Source organism: Symsagittifera roscoffensis, chromosome 9 (genome assembly GCF_963678635.1).
Source record: "Symsagittifera roscoffensis chromosome 9, txSymRosc1.1, whole genome shotgun sequence".
Lineage (NCBI taxonomy): Eukaryota > Metazoa > Xenacoelomorpha > Acoela > Convolutidae > Symsagittifera > Symsagittifera roscoffensis.
In genome coordinates this window covers 42,130,344-42,141,209 of record NC_087070.1, presented here as the reverse complement: position 1 = coordinate 42,141,209, position 10,866 = coordinate 42,130,344, and positions in this window count along the sequence as shown.

The following is a 10,866-nucleotide window of genomic DNA, read 5'->3' as shown; positions in this document are numbered from 1 at the left end:
AGATCCCTTTACCTGCGCCGCACCCCAGTACCTGACTCAAGACTCCTCCCTCACACCCGACCTGGTACTTCCATGTACCCGACTCAGGCGATGCTCAAGTAGTACTTCTTGTGAAGATGCACCATTATCTCTGTTTCTGCAAAGACCACATGTAGGATAGCGTACAATTCCCTCGAGCTCAGTTTGCCCCTGTTTGGGTCGTACACCGGCATCGAGACCTCCACTATTCCTCTTTCAATCATGAAGTCACGTAGTCTTGTCAGTGCCAATATCACGTGTTCGGGATCAATTGTGTTTCTGTCGTTGACTCTCGTTACTAGGAAGCAGAGGTATTTGCCCGGGACTTGTGCCACTGACGGTGGAAGCGCTGCTATGCCTCCCAGTCCTGGCCTCTGTCTGAACAGAAACTCTACGTTCTGGTACTCTCTTTTGAAGTCAGCCTCCAATCTTGATTTGAAACTCATATCCGCCGTGATGCAGATCGCGCTGGTCCTGTTTGACAGGATGAAGTCGCTATCTGTTATCATGATGTTCTCTGAGTATTCATTGGGTATTTCGAATTTCGTTTTGAAATTCCTTCCTATGGTAGGCTCTGGTTCTTCTTCCTCCAGTTCCAATCCGCTTGTTTCCCTCACTTCCTTGAGCTTCTTTATCATCAAATTTTCGGTGTGGGTAAGTCCTACCCCCACTCCCCGGACAAAAATATTTATCGACGTCCCCGTCGATGTAGTCGGGTCTGAATTGTCCTTAGGGATGTCCAGTGGCCTGTCTGTTGCTGTCCATCCGAAAAGAGGGTCCTCTGTCTTCATGTAATTTGCTGCTGATATATCGACTTGCTGAATGCTTTGTCCTTCGTGGCTCTCGTCCTTGACATCACGCATCCACTCTAGAATCCTCAAGTTCGTGTTCTCCCTCCTTTCTATTTCACTCTGCTCGAGATCCGTCTCCAATTCTGGCGTCGAGTAATCATCCTGCGGATAATGTCCACCATCGTCAATGACCTGCCATTCCTCTCCGGCTTCCAGTTCGCCTGCGCTTAGTAGTTCATCGCCCAACTTGTCTGGCTGTATCTTATCGATCAAGAAGTCATCCCCGTACCTATTGTACCTCATGCCTGTGCGTTTACGATTGCCAGTCCTGGTTTCCGGTGGTGTTGGTCGATCCGGCTCCATCCACTTCGGTACCTCGTTTTGCTCTGGGTCGTTCCAGTCTTCTTCTACAAATGAACCTGCATCCGACTCCACTTCTATCTTTTCGTTGTCGTCCAAACTCAAGTTCTCATTACCATCATTTTTCTCTCTAGTGCCTTTCTCATTCACTTCGCACGCTGGTTCCACCACCAGGTACTCAAGACCTTCCATGTCTCTTGGTAGGCACCAGTCCTCCGGGGACGGGACATGAGGCTTCAGATTTTCGTAATGTGCTGCTCGCCCTGTACTCAAGCGATAGAACCGTCCTTGTTGATGTACTTCCGTAATCATGAACGGTCCTCTCCATTTCTTGAGTAGTTTCTTTGTTCCCTTGGGCGGTATGACATTTTGGAAGACCCACACGTATTGGCCCACTTCGTATGGCTTTGCTCTTAGTATCTTTTCGTCATATTTCTTGCGTTGCCTCATTTGCGCTTGCGCCGTGTTTCTCCGACATAGCTCGTTTAGCTCTTGTTGTCTTTTGATCGCTTCCTTCACGTATGCTTGAGGTGACGTCCTCTTCCCCTCGTACTCCGGGTAAAAGAATGTTATAGGCATTGCCCTTTCCCTGCCTGTCAACATCATGAAAGGACTGATACCCGTCGTTGAGTGCTGAGTACTATTATAGGCTCCTACTACCTGTGGCAGGTATTTGTCCCAGTCCGTCATGTATCTCGAGCAGTACACCCTGAGCATGTTGACCAGTGTCCTGTTCTGTCTCTCTACCAACCCATTGGTCTGTGGATGATAGGTCGTCGAGTGCGCTTGAGCAATGTGTGATCTCTTCATCAATTCTTTTGTCAAGTCCCCCACAAAAGCCTTGCCGTTGTCTGACTGGAAAGTCATTGGACAACCATATCGCGATATCCAATGCGTTATCAGGTGATCACATGTCTCCTCTGCCGAGGCTGTCTGGCACGGAACCGCTTCCGCCAACTTGGTGAAGTGATCTATTATAACTAGTATTTGGTTATAACCCGACTCCGTCATGCAGATTTTCTGATGGTCTATCTGCACCACTTCATTGAATTCCGAACTCTCGACAGACTTGAGGGGAAACTTCATCTTCCTTGGGTCTTTTACTTGAAGGCATGCTAGGCAGGCATTCACCCATCTCTCGCAAGCTTTTCTCATTCCCGGCCAATCAAACCTGTGAAGTATCCTTTGTTGTACTTTATCTATCCCCTGGTGGCCCATCTGGTCGTGTGATCTGAAAAGCACCTCCGTTTGGTACAATTGTGGTAGTATGATGAGGTTGTGTTTGTGTAATATTTTTTCCTCATCTCTTCTCTTGCACGCTACCACCCCTTCAGCTGTGTGATAAAGTAAATCTCTCTTTTCCTTGTAGAACTGGCTCAAGATCTTGTAGCTGTCTTCCTCAAGTTCCCCCTTCTCCTTGACTCCCGAATGGATCCATTTGGAGAGGTTACTTGTCATTTTGTCATTCTTCTGGGCCCTTATTAGGTCAGACAGCCTGTATCTCGCCTTAACGTGCTCCTTTAGCGCCATGATCTGTCCATTCATTTCACCAGGGTTGTGGGTGTCATCACTCAGCTTCACACATATCATCCTTTTCACGATTTTCATGTCGTCTTCTGGTACCAGATTCGTTCTGACGTTTGAGTTGCACGATAGTTCCCTTAGTGGTTTTCTTGAAACTGCTATTTTCTCGAGCTCTTCACCACCTCGTACCTCTTGTGTTTCCAGATTGTACGTCCCTGAAGATGGATCCGTCTGTAATTCCCTGTCGTGCTGTCTTATCTTCTCTTCCGCCAGTATCATGCATAGACTGTCTTGGTCTTCGCTGCTCTCATCCGAGTCTTCATCCCATTCTTCACGCTCCCCGGACAATTTCCCTTCTCCGGTTTCGTCTTCTTCCATGAATCTGGACCACTCCCCGGACTCTTGATCTAGTCCCAGGTGTTCAACTTCTTCTCTGAATGTTACTTTCTTATCCCTGACTTTTGTCTGCTCCAGAATTTTGTCGGGGATTTTTTCAACTAGTGATCGCACAACTTCCTTGCTATCAGTGATGCTTCCTTTTGAGACGTCAGTATTGTTCACTGTTTCTTCTCTCCGAAGTATGGTTAGTTCCGGTGCCTCCTGACCTTCCCCTTGGATCACGGGCTTGTCATCTGATAGTTTCTCAAGCAACCTCATTAAGTCTTCATCTATTCGGACCGTTCCCTCCTCTACCTGGGTGAGATCATAACCTTTTGCCTTGAGTGTCTCCCTCACGATCTTGGACTTGAGCATTATTCCTATCGGAATCCCTCTATTTTTCTTCAAGATGGTCTTTTCAAGAGGCTCTTTCGGCAATTCGGGATGATCTTCTATCGGTTTGCCTGATTTGTCCAGCCATCTCGTGAGTGGAAGACTGTCGTACGTTTCTTTGTCCATAAAGGAGAAGCCGTCTTTGATCTCAGGTCTGTCCGCCTCTCTTTGTTCTTGCCTCTCGTAGAACTCCGTCTTCTTACTCAAGCTGTCAGCATTTTGATGTTTATCTCGTGTTCTGTGCTCAATTATCATGTTGTATCCATCCAAGCGAACTATCCACCTCCCAATATAGCTCTGGTCCATTGAGTACGTTTTCAGCCAGCTTAGTGCTCGGTTGTCGACTCGCAGCTTGAAGGGCTCACTGCCTAGGTATGCTCTGTATTTTTCGACAAAGGTGACCACCGCGAACATCTCTGCTTTCGGTGCTCCGTACTTCATTTCTGTGTCACTTAGGACCTTGCTCCCGTATGCTATTGGTCTCAAGACTGTTTTCCCATTCCATTCTTGTTCTTGATGGAGAATCCCAGAAATGGCGACTACTGACGCGTCCGTGTCTAGCACGTACATCCCCTTCTCTGTCGGCATACCCAGTACTGGTGCTTCACATAGCTCTTTCTTTATTCTCTGGAATGACTCTTCTGCCGCGTTGTTCCACGTGAACTTCTTGCCCTTATGTCTCATTAGTTGTTGCATCGGGTATACCTTGTCCGCATAGCCCTTGATGAATTCTCTATAATAGTTGGCGAAACCCAGGAAGCTCATCAGCTGGTGCTCCGTCTTCGGTGATTTCCAGGTTAGGACTGCTTCCACGGCGTCTGGATCAGGTCTAATGCCGTGCTTATCTACCATCCTTCCCAAGTATTTAATCGAGTCCTTGAGTATCTCGCACTTTGATGGTTTACACTTCAGCCCCGATCTCTTCATGCACGCGAACACCTCGTCAAGCCTCTCGATGTGGTCTTCTAGTGTCGGCGTCGCTATTACCACGTCGTCCACGTAGCACATTACCAGGTTGCCGTACTTCTTCGTCACGCCTATCAACGCGTGTGCCATCAGCCGCTGAAACGTGGCTGTTGCATTGCAGAGTCCAAACGGCATCCGTTTCCATTGAAACAGACCCAACTCGCAGGCGAACCCTGTCTTGTCCCTGTCTTGCTTCCTTAATGGTACCTGCCAAAAAGCCGAGCCTAAATCAAGAGTCGTAAAAAATTTTGCATCACCTAACTTCGAGAGGCTCTCATCAATTCTAGGTATGGGATAGGCATCCTTCACCGTGACGGAGTTCAGGTATCGAAAGTCACAACAAAACCTTAACTGGTCGCCTTTCTTTTTTGCCATCACTACTCCACACGCCCACGGTGACTTGGATGGTTCTATCATGTCATACTCTAGTAACGTTTCGATTTCTTTTCTACACGCGTCCGATTTGTGTGGGGTCATGCGCCTCGCCCCCTCCCTGTGTGGTACCGCGTTTTCCTCAAGTTCAATTTCATGTTCAACAAAATTACAACACCCGATATCCGCCTTATGCCTTGAAAAGACCTCCTCGTTTCGCTCTAGTACGTCCTTGATAGCTTCGAGCTGTTCATCTTTCAGTTTGCCCCTTAAATGTTCAATCTCCGGCAGAACCGGTTTATCAATTTGCATTTCATCTAGTGTGGGTCTCTCTGGAAAGTTCGAACAGCTCGAAAGCCCATCGTCCGTTTCTGACTTAAGTGATTTGATAAGACCTGAAGAATCTTTTATTCTCTGCAATCGTCTCAAGATACAAATTTTGTCCCTGTGGTTGGGACAATCAACAACTTCATTTTGTTTTGAGTTTTCAATTGTTTCATATCGAGTTTTAACCGGTAAAGCATATCCCAGCTTCCTCCCTCTCTGTATCGTGATCGGTATATCAAGGGTATTCAACAAGACACTGACGCAGAGGCCGCTCTTCGTTATCGAAAATGATCTTCCTAAAACAGCAGCGCTTTGACTATTAGGATTTGGAACTATACACACTTGCTTGTTGTCACTTAGTTCATTATAATTTTTCATCCTCAAGCTTACGATTGCCGCTTCATTAGCTTTTAACCTCACTCTCCTACTCAAGAATACCGGTGCTTTGTTTTCATCTGCCATTATTAAATTTACCGGTTTGATTGCGTACCTCCTATCCGGGTTCCGTATCCTGAACATTGCATTATTTAGATCAATCGTTACGTCGAAGTTCCTGATGAAGTCTCTGCCCAAGATGAATTGGTCAGATTCATCTAGGTTTTCTACCACGATGAAGCTCATCCACAGGTTACGTTCCCCCAAATTGAGAGCTATTATCGGCGTCCTGCCCAACACCCGAAGGGCCCCTTTGTTTGCAGCTGACAGCCGTATTCTAGAGTCTATCAAGTCACCTTTGTCAAAGCCCATTTTTTCCCATGTTTCGATTGGTATGACGCTCAAGACTGCTCCCGTGTCGAGTAATCCACGTAACTGAGTCTTTTTGCCATTTATGTCTAGCACGTGCCCTGTCACGTCTGCTTCCGTCCCGATGTGCATTGCATCTTCTTCGAGCATAGCGCAGTGTCCAATCGATCTTACTTTCAATTCTTCTTTCCCTACATAGATTTGTCCAATTAGGTCTTCGTCGCATGTTATCATCGTCTTTGTGTAGATGTTGATTCCATCTATATTCAGCATGACCTCGTGTGGACCATAAGCTTCAGTGTACCTATTATCAACACGTACCGATTTGCTGCCCCCTCTCGTGAGTAGTGCCCTGAGCGCTCTAGAAGTCGTTTGTGGACTTATTCTACTCAAGTAGTCTGCATACACGTCAATGTGCATTATCGTCTGGTCGCTCGGCTCGCTCAAGTTTCTGGTTACCTCGTGTCCGCCCACTGTGATTATCGACATTATTCTTGCTCCGATTTTCGATATCCCAAAAGGTTTACCTGTCACCATTTTCACGGTGTTACAATTCCCGGTCTTCATTGAGCCCGTTCTAGCCTCTGGTATTGAGTTCGATCCGGTTAATGCTTCGTTAAAATTCTGTCTTTCGATCTCCAACTTTAGTCGTTGCTCTATTTCTTTCGCAGCCAGATCTTGTTTCACTTTGGCAATTGCTTCCGTCGCCGCTTTCTCATAATTTATCTCTAGAGAGCTTCCGGCCGCGGACTCTAACGCACCGCTAACATGTGTAACAGCTTTCACTGTCTTCGTCGGCAATTCGGTGTTTGGTGCCCCCAAGTTCCTAGATTCAAACTCGTTTTGCCTGTTCCGCTGATTCTGCACCGCCGCTAATGCCAACTTATGTTTGGGGTGATTCTGGTCCTTGACCGCTTCCCAGAACAAGGGACAATCCATTCTCAAGTGCCCCTCCTGATTACAGAAGAAGCATCTGGCGCCTATCTTGATGATCAAGCCATTATAGTACTCGTGTTCCTCCATCTGGCTCATATCCTCCTCATCCGGTGCATAACCTAGGCTCTTCATGCCTTGTTTGTACGTTGTGCAGTCAGCCACATGATGATCCGCTGACCCGCAGTTCGCGCATGATCTACGCTTGTCCATATCATCTCTAGGTTTGTACCATGATGACCTCTGGGGTTGGCTTCCCCCTTGCGTGTTCCTGTTTTCGGAATATGAGTACTTCTTAGGTTTCATCAGCATGTATTCTCTTGATTTCTGTCTCATTTCTTCTGGGGTGGGTGCGCTGTCCTTCGACAATGTGTAGTATGTTGCTAACATTGTCCTTAAGTCATCACTTTTCACCCCATCGATGAACTTCGAGGCAATGCTAAAGTTCCGTCTATTTGTCGACTCCTCTGGGTCACTCCTCCTTCTCAAGCTCTCGAGGTCATCTAGGAACCGATCTATTGACTCGTCGTCCCTCTGCCTTCTCTTTTCAAATCGCATCATCGCTTGGTGACCCTTCATGCCTGACCCGAATCGATTCAGCAATATCTCGAAGATCTTGTCCGCGGTGTCGCGTTCTTCCTCCTTCTTTGCGACCACGCATTTTAATGCCGTTCCTTCCAAGTTGCTCAGTATGGCTGTACATGCTTGCCTTTCGTCACTCAAGTTGTCTTGCTCTAGATGTAATCTCATCACTTCCACCCAAGTGTCAATGCATCCATCGGAGTCGTCCTTGAATTCTTTTGGCTTCTTGAATGTCTTTCTTGATTTTCCCTCTCTCCTGTCGCTCGAGTCAGTGTTCCTCGTGGCGAAGGCCTCTAGAGTCCTGTTCATCATCTCCCAAGTGCTGGCCCATGTCATAGCATCTGGTCCTGTGTTGCTGTTAGCTGTTGAATCTCCCGGAGCAGCCGTTGTATTCGACGTTCCATTCTTCATTATTGTTTTCGCAGTTGTTGGTGCTATGCTTATCGCATCCCTGGTTAAGGGCAACGGTGTCGATTGCCGTTTGTTCCTTTGTGGTTCTACAAAGTCAACTCTGGTGCTTTGCGTACGATCCGCTGCCGGTCTTTCTTGTGGAGTAGAACCTCTCAAGATTGCATCCAACTTCGCCTGTATTGCACACGAACTCTCGGCTTGACTCTTGCTCATTGTGTCCATTCTCCTTTCCAGGCTCCCTAATTGGCTGTTGACATCATCATATCGGTTCTTCAACTGTTGCATGTCTGTTTTGATGTTCTTTTCTCGTTCTTCATTGGTGGCTTCTACCTTGTCTGACATCTCCTTGAGTCTCTCCTCTGTTGCCTTAGCCAGGTTAAAATAACTGTCTAGATACTCGTGCTTGTTGTATCTTATCTCCTTTTTTATCACCTCTCTGTCTTCTTCACTGTTCTTAAGTCTTTTGTCGATCTGATTTAATTTCGCCAACAAGTCGCCCAGCTCAATGGTAGTCTCTTCATGGTCAGCCGTGAGTTTCTCTTCGGCCTTAGCCTCTGCTTTAGCTTGTTCCTCATTCTGGCCGGTTTCTGTCGTTTTCGTGCTCACTGTACCAAATGTTCGTGCTCTTTCTGCTTTCGGTTCTTCAGTCACGTTTTCTTTCGTTTTTATTCCGAACATTATTCCCAATTTTTCCGTAAAAGATGTCCTCTTTACTTGAGAGTCTTCTTTCACCGTTTCTTCGGTGTTGCCTATTGCATCTTCCGCGTCATCTATCGGTGAGAACTCTATGGGTTTCTGGTTCGGTTCCTCTGCATTGGGCATTGGAGTTGACTCTGTCGCCATCTTCCTTGTTTCATCCACACTTTGATCTGGTGTCTCTAGATCAATCTCGATGGTGGGTTCTACTCGCTCCCCTTCCGTGCCCTCTTTCGCCCTGTTCTCCGCTGTACTCCTTGTGCTGACCATGTTAACTGAAAAATTCGTCTTCGTTATCTTTGGGCCCGTTGATGTCGTTCCGCGCAGCGATGAATTATACTTCGTGTTTGATCCACTTGACCTTTTTTCGAGCACCGGTACCCTACTCCGCCTCATTATTTCTATTTACAACTGCTTCTATTTACAATTTTATTATATACACGATTCTATTCTAAGGGTAAAAAAAAAATATTTTTTGTGGTAACAAACTCTGTACAACGTGTTAAAAACCTTATCCAATTCTCTTTCTAAAACCTCCGAAAAATTTTCCTTAATTTGGTCTTAACCCTACCTATTTCGATTTGTCTTATTCTGTCTTAAAACGCACTTGTTGTAATTTGACTTCAATTTCTATACCGTCCCAAGACTATTCGTCACTATCACAGTACTCTCCGCTAGTGTCCTAAGACCCTTGTACCAAGACCACTGTTCCAAGACTAGTGTCCCAAGACTACTGTCCCAAGACCAGTGTCCCAAGGCTAGTGTCCCAAGACTACTGTCCCAAGGCTAGTGTCCCAAGGCTAGTGTCCCAAGACTACTGTCCCAAGGGTAGTGTCCCAAGACCAGTGTCCCAAGACTACTGTCCCAAGACTAGTGTCCCAAGGCTAGTGTCCCAAGACTACTGTCCCAAGGCTGGTATCCCAAGACTAGTGTCCCAAGGGTAGTGTCCCAAGACCAGTGTCCCAAGGCTGGTGTCCCAAGACTAGTGTCCCAAGACTAGTGTCCCAAGACCACTGTCCCAAGACTGTCCCAGGACCACTGTCCCAAGACCCTGTCCCAAGACCACTGTCCCAAGACCACTGTCCCAAGACCCTGTCCCAAGACCCTGTCCCAAGACCCTGTCCCAAGACCACTGTCCCAAGACCACTGTCCCAAGACCCTGTCCCAAGACCACTGTCCCAAGACCCTGTCCCAAGACCCTGTCCCAAGACCACTGTCCCAAGACCACTGTCCCAAGACCCTGTCCCAAGACCACTGTCCCAAGACCACTGTCCCAAGACCGCTCTGTTTTAAGACTTCTTCGGTCTTGTCCCAATACTCGTCACGGAGTGTCTTCCTCGTTGTAGGGTCTTCTTGAACCACCGTACCTTGTACCACCACTCGAGCTCTAGTAAAATTTTCCCAAAAACCCTCTCTTAAAAGCCAAATGCTGACCCCCTCTTCTTTTTGGTTGTTTCTATTTCAATGTAGGTGCGCAGGTATCTTGTGATCACCTGTTCGTATAAAACCAAACACAAATCCTCACTAAAATGCAACAAAAATCTAAGTAAGAAAAATAATAAAAACAGAAAAATGAGCCCACCTGAAATTCAAAGGTGACCAATGTCTACCTTTCGTCCAAAAAAAAATGTCTGGTACCTAATTGCCACGCGCTTTCCTCCCCCCACTAGTGATCTTATGGGGTATCACAAAAGCTGTCTATATCCGGTCCCCCCTACCAAACCAACCAGCGTACCAGTCTTAACTCGAGTTGAATTCTGGATCTCCACCTAATATTACCAACGCGTGTTAATTTCTAATGTAACTAAGTCAACGATGTCGACTAATTAGTTACTCTAATTTCCCCCTTTTTACAATTTACAACCGCCAACCTCTAACTTAACCAGCCCCCCTTCTAACCTCCCCCCTTTCTAGCCCCCCTTCTTAAGCCTAAAAATTACTTTAAGCGCCGGGTGCTAAACCTCTCAAGAGAAAACCGTAGACCTGTTTCCAGGCCTGCTCAAGTAAAAACGTTCCTCAAAACTGGGGGATTTCGCTTATCCAATTTTACACTTATCTCCTATAATGTAATGTGGATTCTAACGATACCCGTTCTGCCCAACTTGAGAACTCGAGAATTGCCAAATCCTTCTTGGCTGCTTTCCCACTCGACTGGTCACCTGTTCCAGTCCAGTCTCCTATTGGTTCAGCCAAGTGTCCCTGAACCACTCTCCCACTCGGCTGGTCACCTCTTCCAGTCAAGTCTCCTATTGGTTCAGCTCAGTGTCCCTGAACCACTTTCCCACTCGGCTGGTCACCTCTTCCAGTCAAGTCTCCTATTGGTTCAGCTCAAGTGTCCCTGAACCACTTTCCCACTCGGCTGGTCACCTCT